This window comes from Bos grunniens, chromosome 12 (genome assembly GCF_055505025.1).
Source record: "Bos grunniens cultivar Pamir isolate PY7600 chromosome 12, Bosgru_T2T1.0, whole genome shotgun sequence".
Classification (NCBI taxonomy): Eukaryota; Metazoa; Chordata; class Mammalia; order Artiodactyla; family Bovidae; genus Bos; species Bos grunniens.
Window position 1 is genome coordinate 76,087,474 of NC_141176.1, and position 20,412 is coordinate 76,107,885.

The window sequence follows — 20,412 nt, forward strand, 5'->3', positions numbered from 1 at the left end:
GCATTCCCACCAACAGGGTAAGAGCGTTCCCTTTACTCCATGCCCTCTCCAGCATTTACTGCTTGTAGCCTTTTGGATAGTAGCCATTCTGACTGGCATGAAATGGTACCTCATTGTGGTTTTGATTTGTATTTCTCTGATAAAGAATGATGTCGAGCATCTTTTCATATGTTTGTGAGAGGGTAACAGGCAGGAAGGCCAGGGGTCTCCAAAGGGAGGAAATAGCCTGCAAGTGTCAGACATTTTTCTCTCTCTTAAGTGCCAGGAGGAAACAAAGTAGCAATATTTTTTCCTTCTCTATACAAATTTAAAAGGTTTCTCTTAAAATACTGTGTTGCCATAATGATACCTGGTTTCACCTGAAGTTAACTATTCTCAAACCTAGAGATAACCAATGCCTTTTTCTTATGGAAATGTTTGTCTTAAGCTATGCTAATGTACTATGCATTTACCCCAAACTCTGTCTTCAAGTCGGTTCTGCCTCTTGGCTCAGAACCTACTTAACAAACCAGTATGTTATACTCAGATATTGTTACCCTAATCTATGTAAATGAAACTATTTGTACGGTAGTCTGCCTTTCTTCAAGATTCAAGTTAATCATTTTATGGCCCAGGATAAACCATTTGGTGCCAAAATTATCCCAAAATGCAAATTATGGGTAAGGGGCCTGGTGCCATTCTGAATTTTAAGACATTTCTTTCTTTGATTAACAAACTGCTTGTGACTATATAACTTCCAGCTGAAAACTAGCAGGGGGGTACTCTTTCTGCCCCCTTCTGATGGCTATGTCAGAAGCTTTCTCTATCTCCTTTATACTTTAATAAAACTTTATTACAAAAAAGCTCTGAGTGATCAAGCCTCATCTCTGGCCCCAGATTGAATTCTCCTCCTCCGGGGGCATGGAATCCTGGTGTCTTTGCGTGATTTAACAACCTTTCATTTGTTAGCCATCTGCATGTCTTCTTTGGAGAAATGTCTGTTTAGTTCTTTGGCCCATTTTTTGATTGGGTCATTTATTTTTCTGGAATTTGAGCTTCAGGAGTTGCTTGCATATTTTTTGATATTAATTCTTTGTCCATTGCTTCATTTGCTCCCATTCTGAAGGCTGTCTTTTCACCTTGCTAATAGTTTCCTTTGTCGTAAAGAAGGTTTTAAGTTTAATTAGGTCTCATTTGTTTATTTTTGCCTCTATTTCCAGTATTCTGGGAGGTGGGTCATAGAGGATCCTGCTGTGATTTATGTCAGAGAGTGTTTTGCCTATGTTTTCCTCTAGAAGCTTTATAGTTTCTGGTCTTATGTTTAGATCTTTAATCCATTTTGAGTTTATTTTTGTGTATGGTGTTAGAAAGTGTTCTAGTTTCATTCTTTTACAAGTGGTTGACCAGTTTTTCCAGCACCACTTGTTAAAGAGATTGTCTTTTCTCCATTGTATATTCTTGCCTCCTTTGTCAAAGATAAGCTGTCCATCGGTGCATGGATTTATCTCTGGGCTTTCTATTTTATTCCACTGATCTATATTTCTGTCTTTGTGCCAGTACCATACTGTCTTGATGAGTGTGGCTTTGTAGTATAGTTTGAAGTCAGGCAAGTTGATTCCTCCAGTTCCATTCTTCTTTCTCAAGATCGCTTTAGCTATTTGAGGGTTTTTTTTTTTTTTGGTATTTCCATACAAATTGTGAACTTGTTTGTTCTAGTTCTGTGATAAATACCGTTGATAGCTTGATAGGGATTGCATTGAATCTATAGATTGCTTTGGATAGTATACTCTCCTCTTTAACTTTCATCAAGAGGCTCTTAAGTTGTTCTTTGCTTACTGCCATAAAGGTGGTGTCATCTGCATATCTGAGGTTATTGATTTTTCTCCCATCAATCTTGATTCCAGCTTGTGCTTCATCCAGTCCAGCATTTCTCTTGATGTACTCTGCATAGAAGGTAAATAAGCAGGGTGACAATATACATCCTTGACCAATCCTTTTCCAGTTTGGAACCAGTCTTTTGTTCCATGTCCAGTTTTAATTTTTGCCTTTTAACCTGCATATAGATTTCTTAGGAGGCAGGTCAGGTGGTCTGGTATTTTCATCTCTTTCAGAATTTTCCAGGTTGTTGTGATCCACACAGGCAAAGGCTTTGGTATAGTCAATACAGCAGAATTAGGTGTTTTTCTTGAACTGTTTTGCTTTTTTTATGATCCAACGGATGTTGGCAATTTGATCTCTGGTTCCATTGCCTTTTGGGAGAAGGCAATGGCACCCCACTCCAGTACTCTTGCCTGGAAAATCCCATGGATGGAGAAGCCTAGTAAGCTGCAGTCCATGGGGTCGCTAGGAGTTGGACACGACTGAGCAACTTCACTTTCACTTTTAACTTTCATGTATTGGAGAAGGAAATGGCAACCCACTCCAGTGTTCTTGCTTGGAGACTCCCAGGGACGGGGGAGCCTGGTGGGCTGTCGTCTATGCAGTTGCACAGAGTTGGACACAACTGAAGTGACTTAGCAGTCCACTGCCTTTTCTAAATCTAGCTTGAACATCTGGAAGTTCACAGTTCACATATTGTTGAAGCCTGGTTTGGATAATTTTACTAAGTGATACTTTTTAAATAAACATAATTATAACCTCTCCTTTATAATTCAGTAACAGAAAAAGATATTTTCTGAGATGACTTTGATCCTATAATCAAATTACTGGCTTAAAGACTTTTTATCTTCAATAACTGCTCTCTCTAGTCCTTGTTGGGCTTTCCAGGTCTCTCAGTGGTAAAGAATCTACATGCCAATACAGGAGATGTGGGTTTGATCCCTGGGTCAGGAAGATCCCCTGGAGAAGGAAATGGCAATCACTCCAGTATTCTTGCCTGCAAAATGCCATGGACAGAAAAGCCTGGTGGGCTACAGTCCATGGGGTTGCAAAGAATGGGGCAAGACTTAACTAAACCACCAACTACCATGACCTCACTGAAATTTTTTTCCCCCTCCATATGGTTCACAGCATCTCCCATTTTGGGAAATTGTGGATTCTGGCCATTTCCAAGTTGTGAGTTTACTACTGGGGTTGTAAGTCATTATTTTCAGAGACGTACAAGATGTGACAAACATAGACTTATGAATAAGCATCTAAGAAGATCAGAGGAATGTAGGCAGGAAAACAGAAATATTACTAAAAGACTAAGAATCACTTGTCATTTATTTTCTTTCCCTTATCATAATCCACAACAATAGTATATTCTAAAGGCTGTAGGATTAGAAGATGAGAACTAATTTGTAGTAAACATCCAGTGTGAACTAAAAATGCCACCTGTCATATCAGTAAACAAAGGATGCTGCAGCTATCAGGACTCTGCAGCCACTCTGCAAGGCTGGTACACACTGAGGAGGCTCAGGCTGAGAAAGCACAGGGTACTGGCCCCAGAGAGTGGAGCACATCAAAGGAACTGTAACAGGGAAGGGCCAATTTTTACTCCATGTTGGATCTACTTGTCTTTAACTTTTGCTTATCCATTGTTTTTTCAGGGAACCTTGCCCCTCTGCCTGAATGTTAAACTAAAGTGGCTTTTTTTCAGCTCAGTGGGAGACAATCTGACCCTCACCAGCTGTGAATGACTGAAGAAAAGAAAAAAATTAACACATCACCTCCTCTTGTGCAAGATAAATGGTCTTTTAACTTTACTTCCTCACCTCCTGTCCCTCTTTGTTCTATAAAACAGACTGGCATTCAGACCCCAATAAGATGGTTTTCTGAGACATTAGTCTGCCATCTTCTCAATCTGCCAACTTTCCAAACAATGTCATTATTTCCTGTTTTAACATCTCATCTGTAAGACTGTTTGGCCTTTCATGAGGTGAGCAGAATGAGCTTGAAATCAGTAACACAGCTATATGTCGTTTTCTCTTCATGACATAACATATCGGAAATAAAGTCCACCAAAAACAATCTATTACAAATTTTACTTTTGGAAATAAACACAGGGACATGTTCAATTTAATACACCATTAAAAGAGTAAATAATTGATTCCCCTAAACCTTTGGGCCTATCTTTTCAGTATTTATTTGGGCTTCTATTTTGTTGAAGGAATGAAGTTCTGATAATAGACAAAGGAGGGAGAGAAAAGACATACACTGTGTATGCCTGCTGTTTAAGGATTAGTGACTTGAAGATTTAAACTTGGTTCCAAATCCTTGAAGAATAAATAAATCAGCATCTAGAAAGGCCTCCAGGCCATCAAGAGCCTAGTTAACTGTGGTCACAAGCACTCAGAGGCTGTGATAACAAAAATTCAGTCCCACCTGATGCTCCCAAATGTAAGACTGTAGTTTTCACATTAACAGGCAAAGCAGAGCAACTTGAAAGCCATAAGAGCATGGACTCCTCCAATCACTTCCTCACTCTGGCTTCATAACAAGATGAGATCTGTGTAGGCCTCTGCAGTCTACCATCCTGTGCTCCTCACAGTGCCTGGACCAAACAACATGTGCTGAAAAAAATCTGCACAAGATGCTGCTCTGAATAATCATATTTAATCCTCACAACATTCTTATGAAATAAGAAGGGCACAACTATTCCCATTTCACAGGAGAGGAAGCTCCCAGACACTGTGTCATCATCCTCAGTAAGATTCATTGGTCACTGATCATGTGCTAAGTACTGTGAATGTATTAACCTGCTTAATGCCCACAACATCAAGATATTGGTAAGTGTGTGAATAGTATTCTCATTTTACAGGTAAGAAAATCAAGACAGAGAGAAATTAAATAACTAGCACATAAGTATTAACATAACTATAAGTAGCTATTACTATTAGTAACTATCTCTAGGACTAAATCCAGGAAGTTGGCTCCACAGTCTATACTTATAATCATGACAACATCCTGCCTTAAGATTTGCCTGCCCAGTAGTATCTACCTACTTTGGTCTTGATCACACAGCTAGTTGATGACCAGGCCAAGGCTACTCCTGTCCTCCCTCCAGTCACATCCCTGTCTCAACAGGTCCTGTCAATCATCACCTGCAAAAAACAAAGCCACCCTGGACCTCAGCACAAGTCTAACCAACTGAACAGAGTGGGAATGTACACTGATGAACTAACTTTTCATAGGAACCCAGGTCAGGAGGCTACCTTCCAAAAGCAAGACAGGTCGAAGGCCTCAGGGTGGAGGAAGCAAGCACTGGGAAACCTTCAGGGACACTCTTACTTAATACTGAAGACCCGCCTGCTACCTGCTACAAGATTCTTAAATGTAACCAAAAGTCCATTGTAAAAATAGAAAGCTGATTTTACTGAAGAGGATGTATACATTTCACTGACCTTGTATTTTAATTAATTTTCCATTACCATTTATTTAAAGCTCAAAATATGAGCACATGCCAGAGTCCATGGTACCAGAAATGGATGGCCAGTGAAAGAAACAAACACACAGTCTGTCTTCTGCAGAGATGTTCCCAGAAGAAGGTCCAACCTAGTTAGCTTAACACTATGTAATGCAGCCAATGTTTCAGCAAAACTAGTCAAAAACACTTCAACACATTTATATCATATGTTGGGTGTTTTATATGCCACCCAACAAATGGACTCTTAAATCTACCTGCAAAGTAAACATTCATTAATCCTTACAGACATGTACAAATTGGAATAAAAGTGTATATGCTCCTATATTCAGATTTTCTCTGGTAGGAAAAGTTATCAGTGAAGGCTTTTGTAGAAAATGAATAAACATGCACAGTGATTTTCTTCCAAGCATGTCTTCCATTTTCAAATATGAAAATGTACTCAGGTTCTAAATGTGTTAATAAGACATAGTCACTGAGAAACTTGGTGTCTGACTTACCTGTTGGATTTCTATTGAAGAACAATACTGGAGCTCTTAAAATGGTCTCCCACATTTTGTTGTGCAAAGTTTGTGAAGAATTAACAAGGATGTGAAGTATCAACAGAGACCTTGTGATGCCAAAAAGGACAATAGATACAATTAACCCTGAAATAAAGAAATATCACTCAGCACAAGATCTCTGTCTTATCCTCAATGACGCTAAAGGATGGTGGGCAATTTACAAAGATACTGTGTACTTATTCTATAAATAAAATTTATATAGAAGCTTACATATTTAGAATACAGAATAAATTTATATATATATATATATATATGTAAACATATATAAAGTAGATATGTAAGAGTTTAATGCTTTGACACAAATATATTTATAAAGAAGAATATAACAATCACTGTTTACCTCTCACTAAAAAGAAACAACATGGGGGGTGGGAATCATATGTAAACTACAGTTTCATTCTAGGCTTTCCTAATTCAATTACAAGTTCTAAACACTGCTGTGAATAGAGAGAGTCATGTTACTATTAGTCTGGCAAGCCAGATATTAAATTAATCACACAATTCAGGAGGAGATAACACTGATCTCAAAGTAAGAAAGAGAAGGAATCTAATCCCAGGCACTGAATTTCCCCTGCTTAGCTTCTCAAGTAAGTAGTGAAGCCCAAGAGATGAACAGTGTGGTAAAGGAGAGCTTTGCATACCTATGAGGGAATAATGCTTTTATTTGTGGCCCATGCTGCCAGAGGATTTCATCCAAGATCAATAAAAGCCAGAGTTTATTTAGAGAGAATTGGATCAACATGAACCACAGGTTGGAGATCCATTTCTAATCCCCTTGTCCATCCATATAATGATGTAAGATTTAGCAAAAGTGACCTATTAGAATAGACAATAGCCATGTATTTCCAGTGGCTGATTTTCTGAATGTGCAATCCTGGTTTTAACTACCAAAATCCAGTACAGAGCAAATTAAGAGTCTTCATTCAACCTCTTTTCTTCTAGCAGATCTTTAAAATAATTTATTCTAATTAGTTCACAGAGTAAATGTGACTCAGACACTTAATCTACTAAGACATTGCTGAATTACTCTGGAAGTCCTCAATGTTCACATGGACTCTGTAAGTACCTTAAACTCTGGTATAATAGAGCAGATGACTCAACTTTACCTGAATAAACTCCTAAGAACCAGTTCAGGAGGAGCATCACATCTACATCTTTTACTAATGCCCCAGAATACACGTCACGTTGTACATTCACCCTACGGAACAGGAAGAAAAAATATTGCACTATACATATATATAGAATTTACAAAAATATTTAAAAAAAATTACCTCAATTCAAGAAATGCATTAATGCTGGAAAATGGTTCTCAACTAACAAGACTCTGTGGGGGTCTCTGTTAAAAATTTGAATCATGACTTTTGGTTCTCAAAATTGTCTATGAAGACAGACTTAGAAAATAAACTTATGGTTGCTAAGTTCATTTTAGCTTCCCCTCTAAGAGAGTTTGGGATGGTCATGCACAAACTGCTCTATTTAAAACAGATAACCAACAAGGACTTATTGTATAAGTCCTCAGAACATGTATATGGAACTCTGCTCAGTGTTATGTGGCAGCCAGGTTATAGTTTTAGGGGAGAATGGATACACGTATATGTAGGGTTGAGTCCTTTTGCTGTTCATCTGAACATTGTTAATATCAAAACATTGTTAATCGACTATACCTTAATATAAAATTAAAAGTTCTAAAAAAAAGAAAACAGATTGTGTGTGAAAAAGCTGCTAAAAGGAGGGACATGGGGAGAAACAACTGAGGGATCATACTCCACGCACTAGAACTTTTGTTTTTTTGTTAGGGAAACTACATGAGGGTCAGAAGATGAGGTTAAACAAGCCCCACCCCCACCTGACTCTGTGGGAAATCAGACCAGGAATCACTCACCAGAATGCAAGCCACCAATCCTGCAGGACATAGGCAACCTGGAGCAGGAAACAACAGTCACTCACACACTGACATTGCTGAGCCCTCAAATCTTGCTCACTAGGATGGGGGCTGGAAAGGCTCCAGAACAAGGAGATGGTCCTTCCGGCCCAGGTCTGTGCCAAGCCCCACATTCCAGGTGACTACAGGTCAGGGGAGGGCATGCTAAATTTTAAAATCTTTAAAACATATCCTTTTTTCCCTAGAAGACTTTATTCCCCACATAAAAAGTTTTTCAATGCAAATCCAAGTGAACCTCAAAATGCAATAATAACAGTACAAATATCAGGATTTTTCAAAGCAAAAAGCTTGACATATACTGTGATGGTCAGTTTTCTGTGTCACCTTGGCTTGGCCAGTCTCCAGTGATTCAACCAAACACTCATCCAGATATTGCTGTGAAGGTATGTTGTGGACGATATTCATGTCCATCATCAGAACTGAAGTAGAGAAGATCACCCTCAACACTGTTGTGGCCTCATCCATTCAGACTAAGAACTTAAGAGCAAAAACTGAGTCTTCCTGGAGTAGGAAGAAATTCTGCCTCAAGACTTTAGGGTCAGCTCCTGCCTGAAGTTCCAGCTTGCAGGCCTGCTGGCCTTTCTGATTTCACATTTATGCGGCTAGATCCCAGAACATCATGAGTCAATTCTTTGAGATAAATTTCTTAATACATATTTAAAAATAAGTATAAAATACAGCATAAATAGTATATAAACATCAATCTGAGTGTGCAAACCAAAATAAAAGCCCTTCCATACCTGAGCTGCGATGTTTACTAGAATAAGGAAGATGATGACAGACCAGTGAGCACTGTCTGTGAAGTAATTCTTGTAGGTTTTAAAACCAACTTTTCCTTCCAAATGATCCTCTAGAGGTAATGTAACCTGTATATTCTCAGTCTGGAAGGGAAAAATGGCATTAAGAGATGAAATTTTGTAAGAGATGAAATTTTAAACAATGAACCCCAAATTTAAAGAGTTCAACAAAGCCCTCCTCTGCACAGCTGTGGGGAAACAGACACATCTCATACACTGGTAAGAATGCAAGATGGTCTATCTCCCGTGGAGAAAGTGTGGGAATATCTGGCCAAATCACTTAGGCATTTACCCCTGGACTCAGACATCCCACTTCTAGGAATCTATTAGAAATAAGGAAATATCATTTGCATGAGGTCATTCACTGTTGGGTGACTTTGCTTAAAGTAGATCATGATTCTCAGCACTTGTAAAACAAAATTAATTAACAGGTAAATGCAGACGCTTGCTCTAAAATGATACACAAAATGATATGGAGCTGATGTATCCTGCTAGATGACTTGTGTCACTCAGTAATAAAAATATAAAACATACTTGGGGCTCAAAATATTGGCCAAACACAGTACACTGAGTTAACAGAGAGAGCTGGAGTAATATTAGTTTAGATAGCAAGTAACAAGCATATGATCAGAATCTATTTGGCTCCTAAATTTCATAGAGTGATTCCTGAGTGTGGAATGTGAGGGACTAATCTGAACATTTATCAGAATCATATAGGCTTCTGGACTTGGATATCAAGGAATATCTGTGTATGTTTTTAAGAAAGATCTAGTACATTTCTGCATATCTGACTGAAGGACTTAAAATAGAGTCACTGGAGTCTAGGATATCCTTGGGTCTATGCTGGCCACTGGGATTCAAGATCAATTAAGTTGTGGTTCCCAATTCAGCACCACCAAACCAGCTCTTCAACAAATGCTAAAGGATCTTTTCTGGATAGGAAACACAGAAAAGGTTTATAAATCCTTGAACCCAAAACAACAAAGTAAATGGCAATGGGATCATACTTATCAATAATCACCTTAAATGTAAATGAGTTGAATGCCCCAACCAAAAGACAAAGACTGGCTGAATGGATACAAAAACAAGACCCCTATATATGCTGTCTACAAGAGACCCACCTCAAACCAAGGGACACATACAGACTGAAACTGAAGGGCTGGAAAAAGATATTTTATTCAAATGGAGACCAAAAGAAAGCAAGAATAGCAATACTCATATCAGATAAAATAGACTTTGAAATAAAGGCCATGAAAAGAGACAAAGGACACTACATAATGACCAAAGGATCAATCCAAGAAGAAGGTATAACAATTATAAATATATATGCACCCAACATAGAAGCACTGCAATATGTAAAATAAATGCTAACATGTATGAAAGGGGAAATTAACAGTAACACAATGATAGTACTACTACTAAGTCACTGCAGTCGTGTCCGACTCTGTGCGACCCCATAGACAGCAGCCCACCAGGCTCCCCCATCCCTGGGATTCTCCAGGTAAGAACACTGGGGTAGGTTGTCATTTCCTTCTCCAATGCATGAAAGTGAAAAGGGAAAGTGAAGTCGCTCAGTCGTGCCCGACTCTTAGTCACCCCATGGACTGCAGCCTACCAGGCTCCTCCATCCATAGGATTTTCCAGGCAAGAGTACTGGAGTGGGGTGCCATTGCCTTCTCCACAATAATAACACAATAATAGTGGGAGACTTTAATACCCCACTCACACCTATGGATATATCAACTAAACAGAAAATTAGCAAGGAAACACAAACTTTAAATGATACAATGGACCAGTTAGACTTAATTGATATATATAGGACATTTCACCCCAAAATAATGAATTTCACCTTTTTCTCAAGTGCACACAGAACCTTCTCCAGGATAGACCACATCTTGGGCCATAAATCTAGCCTTGGTAAATTCAAAAAAACTTGAAATCATTTCAAGCATCTTTTCTGATCACAATGTGGTAAGATTAGATGTCAACTACAGGGAAAAAAAAAACTATTAAAAATATAAACATATGGAGGCTAAACAACATGCTCAGAATAACCAACAAATCAAAAGAAGAAATCAAATCACAGAAGAAATCAAAAAAGAAACCAAAATTTGCATAGAAACAAATGAAAATGAAAACACAACAACCAAAACCTATGGGATTCAGTAAAAAGAGTGCTAAGGGGAAGGTTCACAGCAATACAAGAGTACCTCAATAAACAAGAGAAAAATCAAATAAATAACCTAACTCTGCACCTAAAGCTACTAGAAAAAGAAGAAATGAAGAACTCCAGGGTTAGAAGGAAAGAAATGATAAAAATTAGGGCAGAAATAAATGAAAAAGAAAGGAGATCATAGCAAAAATCAACAAAGCTAAAAGCTGGTTCTTTGAGAAGATAAATAAAATAGACAAACCATTAGCCAGACTCGTCAAAAAACAAAGGGAGAAGAATCAAATCAACAAAATTAGAAATGAAAATGGAGAAATCGCAACACACAACACAGAAATACAAAGGATCCTAAGAGACTACTATCAGCAACTATATGCAAATAAAATGGACAACTTGGAAGAAATCAATAAATTCTTAGAAGTATAACTTTCCAAAACTGAACCAGGAAGAAATAGAAAATCTTAAGAGACCCATCACAAGCATGGAAATTGAAATTCTAATCAGAAATCTTCCAACAAACAAAAGCCCAAGACCAGATGGCTTCATAGGTGAATTCTACCAAATATTCAGAGAAGAGCTAACACCTATCCTACTCAAACTCTTTCAGAAAATTGCAGAGGAAGGTAAACTTCCAAACTCATTCTATGAAGCCACCATCACCCTAATACCAAAACCAGAAAAAAGATGCCACAAAGCAAAATGAAAAAACTACAGGCCAAAGTCACTGATGAACATAGATGCAAAACTCCTTAAGAAAATTCTAGCAAGCAGAATCCAATAACATGCTAAAAACATCATACATCATGACCAAGTGGGCTTTATCCCAGGATATAAGGATTCTTCAATATTTGCTAATCAGTCAATGTGATACACCACTTTAACAAATTGAAAAATAAAACCCATATGATTATCTCAATAGATGGAGAGAAAACCTTTGACAAAATTAAACATCCATTTATGATAAAAACCCTCCAGAAAGCAGGCATAGAAGGAACATGCCTAAACATAATAAAAGCCATATATGATAAGCCCACAGCAAACATTATCTTCAAAAGTGAAAAATTGAAAGCATTTCCCCTAAAGTCAGGAGCAAGACAAGGGTGCCCACTCTCACCACAACTATTCAACATAGTTTTAGTAGTTCTAGACACAGCAATCAGAGATGAAATAGAAATAAAAGGAATCCAGATTGGAAAAGAAGAAGTAAAACTCTCACTGTTTTCAGATGACATGACCCTCTATATAGAAAACCTAAAGACACCACCAGAAAATTACTAGAGCTAATCAATGAATATAGTAAAGTTGAAGGATATAAAATCAACTCATAGAAATCCCTTGCATTCTTATACACTAACAATGAGAGAACATAAAGAGAAATTAAGGAAACAATTCCATTCACCATTGCAATGAAAAGAATAAAATACTGAAAGATAAATCTACTTAAGGAAACAAAAGACCTATATATAGAAAACTATAAAACACTGGTGAAAGAAATCAGATCAGTCGCTCAGTTGTGTCTGACTCTTTGCGTCCCCAAGAATCACAGCACGCCAGGCCTCCCTGTCCATCACCAACTCCCAGAGTTCACTCAGACTCATGTCTATTGAGTCAGTGATGCCATTCAACCATCTCATCCTCTGTCGTCCCTTCCTCCTCTTGCCCCCAATCCCTCCCAGAATCAGGGTCTTTTCCAATGAGTCAACTCTTCACATGAGGTGGCCAAAGGACTGGACTTTCAGCTTTAGCATCATTCCTTCCAAAGAAATCCCAGGGCTGATCTCCTTCAGAATGGACTGGTTGGATCTCCTTGCAGTCCAAGGGACTCTCAAGAATCTTCTCCAACACCACAGTTCAAAAGCATTAATTCTTCGGCACTCAACCCTCTTCACAGTCCAACTCTCACATCCATACATGACCACAGGAAAAACCGTAGCCTTGACTAGACAAACCTTTGTTGGCAAAGTAATGTCTCTGCTTTTGAATATGCTATCTAGGTTGGTCATAACTTTCCTTCCAAGGAGTAAGCGTCTTTTAATTTCATGGCTTCAGTCATTATCTGCAGTGATTTTGGAGCCCAGAAAAGTAAAGTCTAACACTGTTTCCACTGTTTCCCCATCTATTTCCCATGAAGTGATGGGACCGGATGTCATGATCTTCATTTTCTGAATGTTGAGCTTTAAGCCAACTTTTTCACTCTCCTCTTTCACTTTCATCAAGAGGCTTTTGAGTTCCTCTTCACTTTCTGCCATAAGGGTGGTGTCATCTGCATATCTGAGGTTAATGATATTTCTCCCAGCAATCTTGATTCCAGCCTGTGCTTCTTCCAGCCCAGCGTTTCTCATGATGTCCTCTGCATATAAGTTAAATAAGCAGGGTGACAATATACAGCCTTGATGTACTCCCATCAAAGAAGACAGAAATAGATGGAGCAATATACCATGTTCATAGATCAGAAGAATCAATACAGTGAAAATGAGTATACTACCCACAGCAATCTATGCTGCTGCTGAGTTGCTTCAGTCATGTCCGACTCTGTGCAACCCCATAGACGGCATCCCACCAGGCTCCGTCGTCACTGGGATTCTCCAGGCAAGAACACTGGAGTGGGTTGCCATTTCCTTCTCCAATGCATGAAAGCGAAAAGTGAAAGTGAAGTTGCTCAGTTGTTCCTGACTCAGCAATCCCATGGACTACAGCCCACCAGGCTCCTGCATCCATGGGATTTTTCCAGGCAAAAGTACTGGAGTGGGGTGCCATTATTCAATGCAATCCCTATCAACCTACCAATGGTATTTATCACAGAACGAGAACAAATAATTTCACAATTTGTATGGAAATACAAAAAACCTCAAATAGCCAAAGCAATCTTGAGAAAGAAGAATGGAACTGGAGGAATCAACCTGCCTGATTTCAAACTATACTACAAAGCTACACTCATCAAGACAGTATGGTGCTGGCACAAAGACAGAAATATAGGTCAATGGAACAAAATAGAAAGCCCAGAGTAAATCCATGCACCCATGGACACCTTATCTTTGACAAAGGAGGCAAGAATATACAATAGAGGAAAGACAATCTCTTTAACAAGTGGTGCTGGGAAAACTGGTCAACCACTTGTAAAAGGATGAAACTAGAACGCTTTCTAGCACCATACACAAAAATAAACTCAAAATGGATTAAAGATCTAAATGTAAGACCAGAAACTATAAAACTCCTAGAGGAAAACATAGGCAAAACACTCTCTGACACAAATCACAGCAGGATCCTCTATGACCCACCTCCCAGAGTAATAGAAATAAAAGCAAAAATAAACAAATGGGACATAATTAAACTTAAAAGCTTTTGCACAATGAAGGAAATTATAACCAAGTTGAAAAGACAGCCTTCAGAATGGGAGAATATAATAGCAAATGAAGCAACTGACAAAGAATTAACCTCAAAAATATACAAGCAGCTTATGCAGCTCAATTCCAGAAAAATAAATGACCCAATCAAAAAATGGGCCAAAGAACTAAACAGACATTTCTCCAAAGAAGACATACAGATGGCTAACAAACACATGAAAAGATGCTCAACATAACTCATTATCAGAGAAATGCAAATCCAAACCACAATGAGGTACCATCTCATGGTGGTCAGAATGGCTGCTATCAAAAAGTCTACAAACAATAAATGCTGGAGACGGGGTTGAGAAAAGGGAACACTTTTACACTGTTGGTGAGAATGCAAACTAGTACAGCCACTATGGAGAACAGTGTGGAGATTCCTTAAAAAAATGGAAATAGAACTGCCACATGACTCAGCAATCCCACTGCTGGGCATATACACTGAGGAAATCAGAATTGAAAGAGACATGTGTACCCCAGTGTTCATTGCAGCACTGTTTGCAACAGCCAGGACATGGAAGCAACCTAGACATCCATCACAAGATGAATGGATAAGAAAGCTGTATACATATACACAATGGAATATTACGCATCTATTAAAAATAATGCATTTGAATCAGTTCTAATGAGGTGGATGAAACTGGAGCCTATTATACAGAGTGAAATAAGTAAGAAAGAAAAACACCAATACAGTATATTAACATATATATGGAGTTTAGAAAGATGGTGATGATGATGTTCAAGCTGGTTTAAAAAAGGCAGAGGAACCAGAGATCAAATTCCCACATCTGCTGGATCAATGAGAAAGCAAGAGAGCTCCAGAATAACATCTATTTCTGCTTTATTGACTATGCCAAAGCCTTTGACTGTGTAGATCATAAGAAACTGTGGAAAATCCTGAAAGAGATGGGAATACCAGACCACCTGACCTGCCTCTTGAGAAACCTATATGCAAGTCAGGAAGCAACAGTTAGAACTGGACATGGAACAACAGACTGGTTCCAAATAGGAAAAGGAGTATGTCAAGGCTGTATATTGTCACCCTGCTTATTTAACTTATATGCAGACTACATCATGAGAAACGCTGGGCAGGGAGAAGCATAAGCTGGAATCAAGATTGCCGGGAGAAATACCAATAACCTCAGCTATGCAGATGACACCACCCTTATGGCGGAAAGTGAAGAGGAACTAAAAAGCCTCTTGGTGAAAGTGAAAGAGGAGAGTGAAAAATTTGGCTTAAAGCTCAACATTCACAAAATGAATATCATGGCATTTGGTCCCATCACTTCATGGGAAATAGACAGGGAAACAGTGTAAACAGTGACAGACTTTATTTTTGGGGGTTCCAAAATCACTGCAGATGGTGATTTCAGCCATGAAATTAAAAGACGCTTACTCCTTGGAAGGAAAGTTATGACCAACCTAGATAGCATATTCAAAAGCAGAGACATTACTTTGCCAACAAAGGTCTGTCTAGTCAAGGCTATGGTTTTTCCAGTAGTCATGTATGGATGTGAGATTTGGACTGAAGAAAGCTGAGTGCCGAAGAATTAATGCTTTTGAACTGTGGTGTTGGAGAAGACTCTTGAGAGTCCCTTGGACTGCTAGGAGATCCAACCAGTCCTTTCTAAAGGAGATCAGTCCTGTGTGTTCTTTAGAAGGAATGATGCTAAAGCTGAAACTCCAGTACTTTGGCCACCTCATGCTAAGTGTTGACTCATTGGAAAAGACTTTGATGCTCAGAGGGGTTGGGGGCAGGAGGAGAAGGGGACGACAGAGGATGGGATGGCTGGATGACATCACCGACTCGGATGTGAATTTGAGTGAACGCTGGGAGTTGGTGATGGACAGGGAGGCCTGGCATGCTGCAATTCATGGGGTCGCAAAGAGTCGGACATGACTGAGTGACTGAATTGAACTGAACTGAAAGATGACACTGTATGCGAGACAGCAAGAGAGACACAGATGTAAAGAAGAATACTTTTGGACTCTGTGGGAGAAGACGAGGGTTAGATGATTTGAGAGAATAGCATTGAAACATGTATATTACCGTATGTGAAATAGATGGCCAGTCTAGGTTCAATGCATATGACAGGGTGCTCAGGCCTGGTACACTGGAATGACCCTGAGTGATGGGATTTGGAGGGAGCTGGGAGGGGGTACAGGATGGTGAACACATGTACACCCATGGCTGATTCATGTCAATGTATGGCAGAAACCACCACAATATTGTAAAGTAATTAGCCTCCAATTAAAATAAATAAATTATTTTTTTTTTTAAAAGTTGTGGTTCTCAGCCTTGCCTGGTAAGAAAGAAGGATGGGAACTAACTCCAAAGTCTACCATGTATCAGGTCCTTTGCACACGCTCCCTCTGATCTATCACAAACCTTCCCACAATGAGGCAAAATAATATTATCAGTCACCTGCAGTGACTTTTCCAACATATGGGGAAAGTAGCTTATTTAATGTAGTCATAGCAGCACTCAGTCTAAGGGGGTCTTCACATTAAGCCTCTGGATCCATAAGGGAAGCTGGGGATCGCCAGAGCAAGTAGGACATAACTATGGTAAACTGATGAGTTCTCATATTAGTGTGAGCCACGTACACCCAGGAAGTCATAGCAGTGCACCCACTCCTGGTCTCCATAAGATTCTCCATCCTACACCAAAGTAGAATTCCAAGCAGGCTTTCTCTCTTCCTGCTCTTCTAACTCTACCAATTCCATGGAATAAGACTTTGGGAATCTTAGGGTCTACTTTAGGACAAATGAAGATACAAGCAGAGCTGACTGAAGGTCCATAAGGCCACCAAGAGCAGACAGATCAGAGCGTATTACAGGATGAGAAACTCACATCTTGGTCCTCTGGAGCTGCATATTTCAATGAGGGTCTGGGACAGACTGCTGAGACTGAACCAAAGAGTTGGAGATCAGAGTGGGAGCTTCTAGAACTGGAGATGGTTCATATTGATCATTCCCCTTCTCAAAAAGGGAAAAAATATCTACCTCAGAACTCAGGAACTCAGAGTAAGTCCCCCTTTTCACCATTTTTCCCTGAAATTAAAAAAAAAAAATTTTAGAGGAATTAATTTACATTTGATAATATTAAACCGACCTAAATACTAATCAAAAAAAGTTATCTCGTCTTAAATTATGATTTAAAAAAAATGATCCCTGGGTCTAGAAAACTTGTGGAAAAATCTAATTCAGTCAACTCAACGCAGAACTGAGCATTGTGTTCTCTGCCAAACCCTATGTTAATGCTGGGGGGTGTAAAAGAAATGTGTGCTCACATGTCAAAAATGGAGGCTCCTTGACATAAATACCCTGGGCATTTAGGGAAACAAGAAGCAGAGAAGTTGGTGGGAAGATCAGCACATTTTTTTAAAACAATATAGGAATTGAGAGAAGCTTCATGTGACAAGCAGAATTTAAAAAAAAAATAGTCAATTGGGGAGAATATTCTGGGAAAGAAAATTAAACTTGACCCAGAGGTGGGCACAAGCACATGTGCATAGGTAAGGGTCATTCAGCAAAACTTTGCTGACTGCTGTCATAGTATCAACTGCCCCATTTGGATAAGACATGTGGAAACCAGCTCTGGACAGAGAACCCATGAGATGCATCTTTATGATCTGTACAACTACCTCCACACACTCTGGGAGTTCCCAACTGAAAATTCATTATACCACCTGTTAAAGTAATTAAACAAGGAGGTCATGAGGCTCTATCTAAAGCCTTGCCAGTCTGTGCCACAAAGCAAAATCTAAGCCAGAATCAACACACTTAGATCCAAGAAAAAACTTGGGAACAACCAACCAGGCTTCCCCAAATCAGGTAACTGCTTAAGCTACAGCCAATCTAATCATGTTCTTTGAACACATGTAACACATCCTTGGAGAAGAAAATGGCAACCCACTCCAGTGTTCTTGCCTGGAGAATCCCAGGGATGGGGGAGCCTCATGGGCTGCCATCTATGGGGTCGCAGAGAGTCAGACACTACTGAAGCGACTTAGCAGCAGCAGCAACAGCAACACATCCTTGTATGGTTTCCCTCCTTTACAAAGTCATATAAAATAATGTGCAGATGTTTTCATTATTTTCTGATCCCATGAAACAAGACTCAGCTGGTTCACTCAATGGGAAATATTAGGAAAAAAATCCCAGGATTCAAAACTCATCAAATGAGAGTAGCTGTGGTTGAGGCAGGTCAGGTGGAAGAAGGTGGCCCAGGTCTAGGACCCCTCTCACCTTATGCCCCGAGGTGAGCCACTGGGAAAAACCCAGTGAATCCTTTGGGTACCATCTGATACTGTAGAACTAGAAAATTATGCAGGATATAGTGTGTCTTGTTCCACTTGGGAGACAAAATTCATATACATCTTTAATGAAATAACCACTCACCACTTCATATGTGTAATATGCACAATGAAATGACTGGTAGTACAAAGACAGGAATTTCACTCAGCAGCCAAGCTCTGACAATCCCGAGGGGATGAGGGGGCAGCCATCCCCCTTTTGCTGTGAGAGATGGACTAGACAAATAGTAAGGATGGACCCTAATCATGCAGGGGTGCTAACAGTGGACAAAGATTTATTTTGTTAGTACTAGGCTTGAGGGTAGTATCCCCAAAGGAAGCAATAAGGGGACCCTAAAATATCTAGGGACTGGCTAAATATGTTATTCTTTGCTCACTGGGGTTTACACTCTAGAATCACCCACCCCCTCTGAACATGAAATCAACTGCTTTCAACCTTGAAAACCTTAGCTCCACCTAGCGGAATGGAGAGGAGTCGACACACGGAACTGCTTCCAGAGAGAGGTACTGCATTTTAGAGGTACTGCATCTTTTTAGAGCGAAATTTCATTTCATAAGTCAGGGATCTGACCAAGGGCCTGTGGAACAGTCAGGGGTTAACAGAGGTGCTGAGAACCAGAGGCAAACTAGCCAAGGAGTGAAGCATTAAACCAGCTCTAAGTCTGAACAGTTATCACTAATCTCCACCCCACCCCCAATCATGCTAGGAGCTGTGGATTGGATGGTTCCCCCTCCTCAAAAAGATAAGTTCAAACGTGACACCTGTGAACATGACCTTATTTGAAAACAGGGTCTTTGAAGATGTAATCAAGTTAAGATGAGGTCACATGGAGCAGGGTGACTCTGCATCCAATACAACTGATGTCCCTATGAGAAGGGACTCAGACACAGGGACAATGGCCATGTGACATTAGAGACCACAGCACTGCAGCTGGAAGTCAAGGAACGCAAGGAAGCCCGGTGAAAACCAGAGGCTGGAAGGAAGGATTCTACCCTGGAGTCTTCAGGGAGAGCACAGCCTTATCAGCACCTGGATTTGGGACTCATAGCCTCTAGAATAGGGAGATGATAAACTCTGTTGTTTTAAGTCACCCAGTTTGTGGTACTTTGCTATGGCAGCTCTAGAAACTGATACTCTAGCATGAGCCCACCCTTCTGTCTTCTCAGCTTTATAAGACTTGTAACCGCTTCTGCTTCTGCCCCTTTAGTGACCATCGGAGGAATCTTTCAAATCCCACATCACTCCTCTGCCCTGGACCATCCAAGGCTTCCATCCCACTTTCGGTTCCCCTGCCCAGTGTTTGGAGACCAGCTCCCTCCCATCCCCCAGCTCACTGTCCTCAGACATGCTGGTCTTCCTGCCATTTCTCCAATCTGCCAGGTCAGCTCCTTCCTTAGGACCCCCTTCTCTAGACCCCCTCCCCCAGGCGACAGTGTGGCCCCCACCTTCATGTCACTTAGGCCCCGTGAGGCACCAGCTCCTCAGGGAAGGAGCCAGGATGCCACCCTCTTTGTCAGATCCATCCCCATAAGAACAGGAGCCCCATAAAATCAGGGCCTTGTCCTCCTGCTGTACAGACTCCCATACATATCGGGCACATAAAGACCTGGCACAGAGACCAGCAACTGGGGACACTTACAGAGTGGTCATCTCTGACCTGGGTGCTCGGCTGCCCAGCCTCGCTTCTGGTGTTAATGGAAGATGCTCTTTAGGCAAACTGCAGAGAACAATCGCATGGGTACAAACAGGTCTTAGTATCTCTAATTTCCAAGTAGTACACTTTTGACTTATGTTGTGGAAGAGGAAAATAAAAAGTTCTAAATAAAATGGTGCCATTATCCCTCACAAATTTCATTAGAACAGTGATGATTCAATAACCCTGTTATTAGAGTATAATAGGGACATTTCTAC

The 20,412-nt window shown here is 39.9% G+C and overlaps 1 pseudogene; it reads right to left on the reverse strand.

Moving 5' to 3' along the window:
- Window positions 1-20,412, reverse strand: part of LOC147361927 (ATP-binding cassette sub-family C member 4-like) — a 67,541-nt pseudogene that overhangs the window by 42,611 nt on the left and 4,518 nt on the right.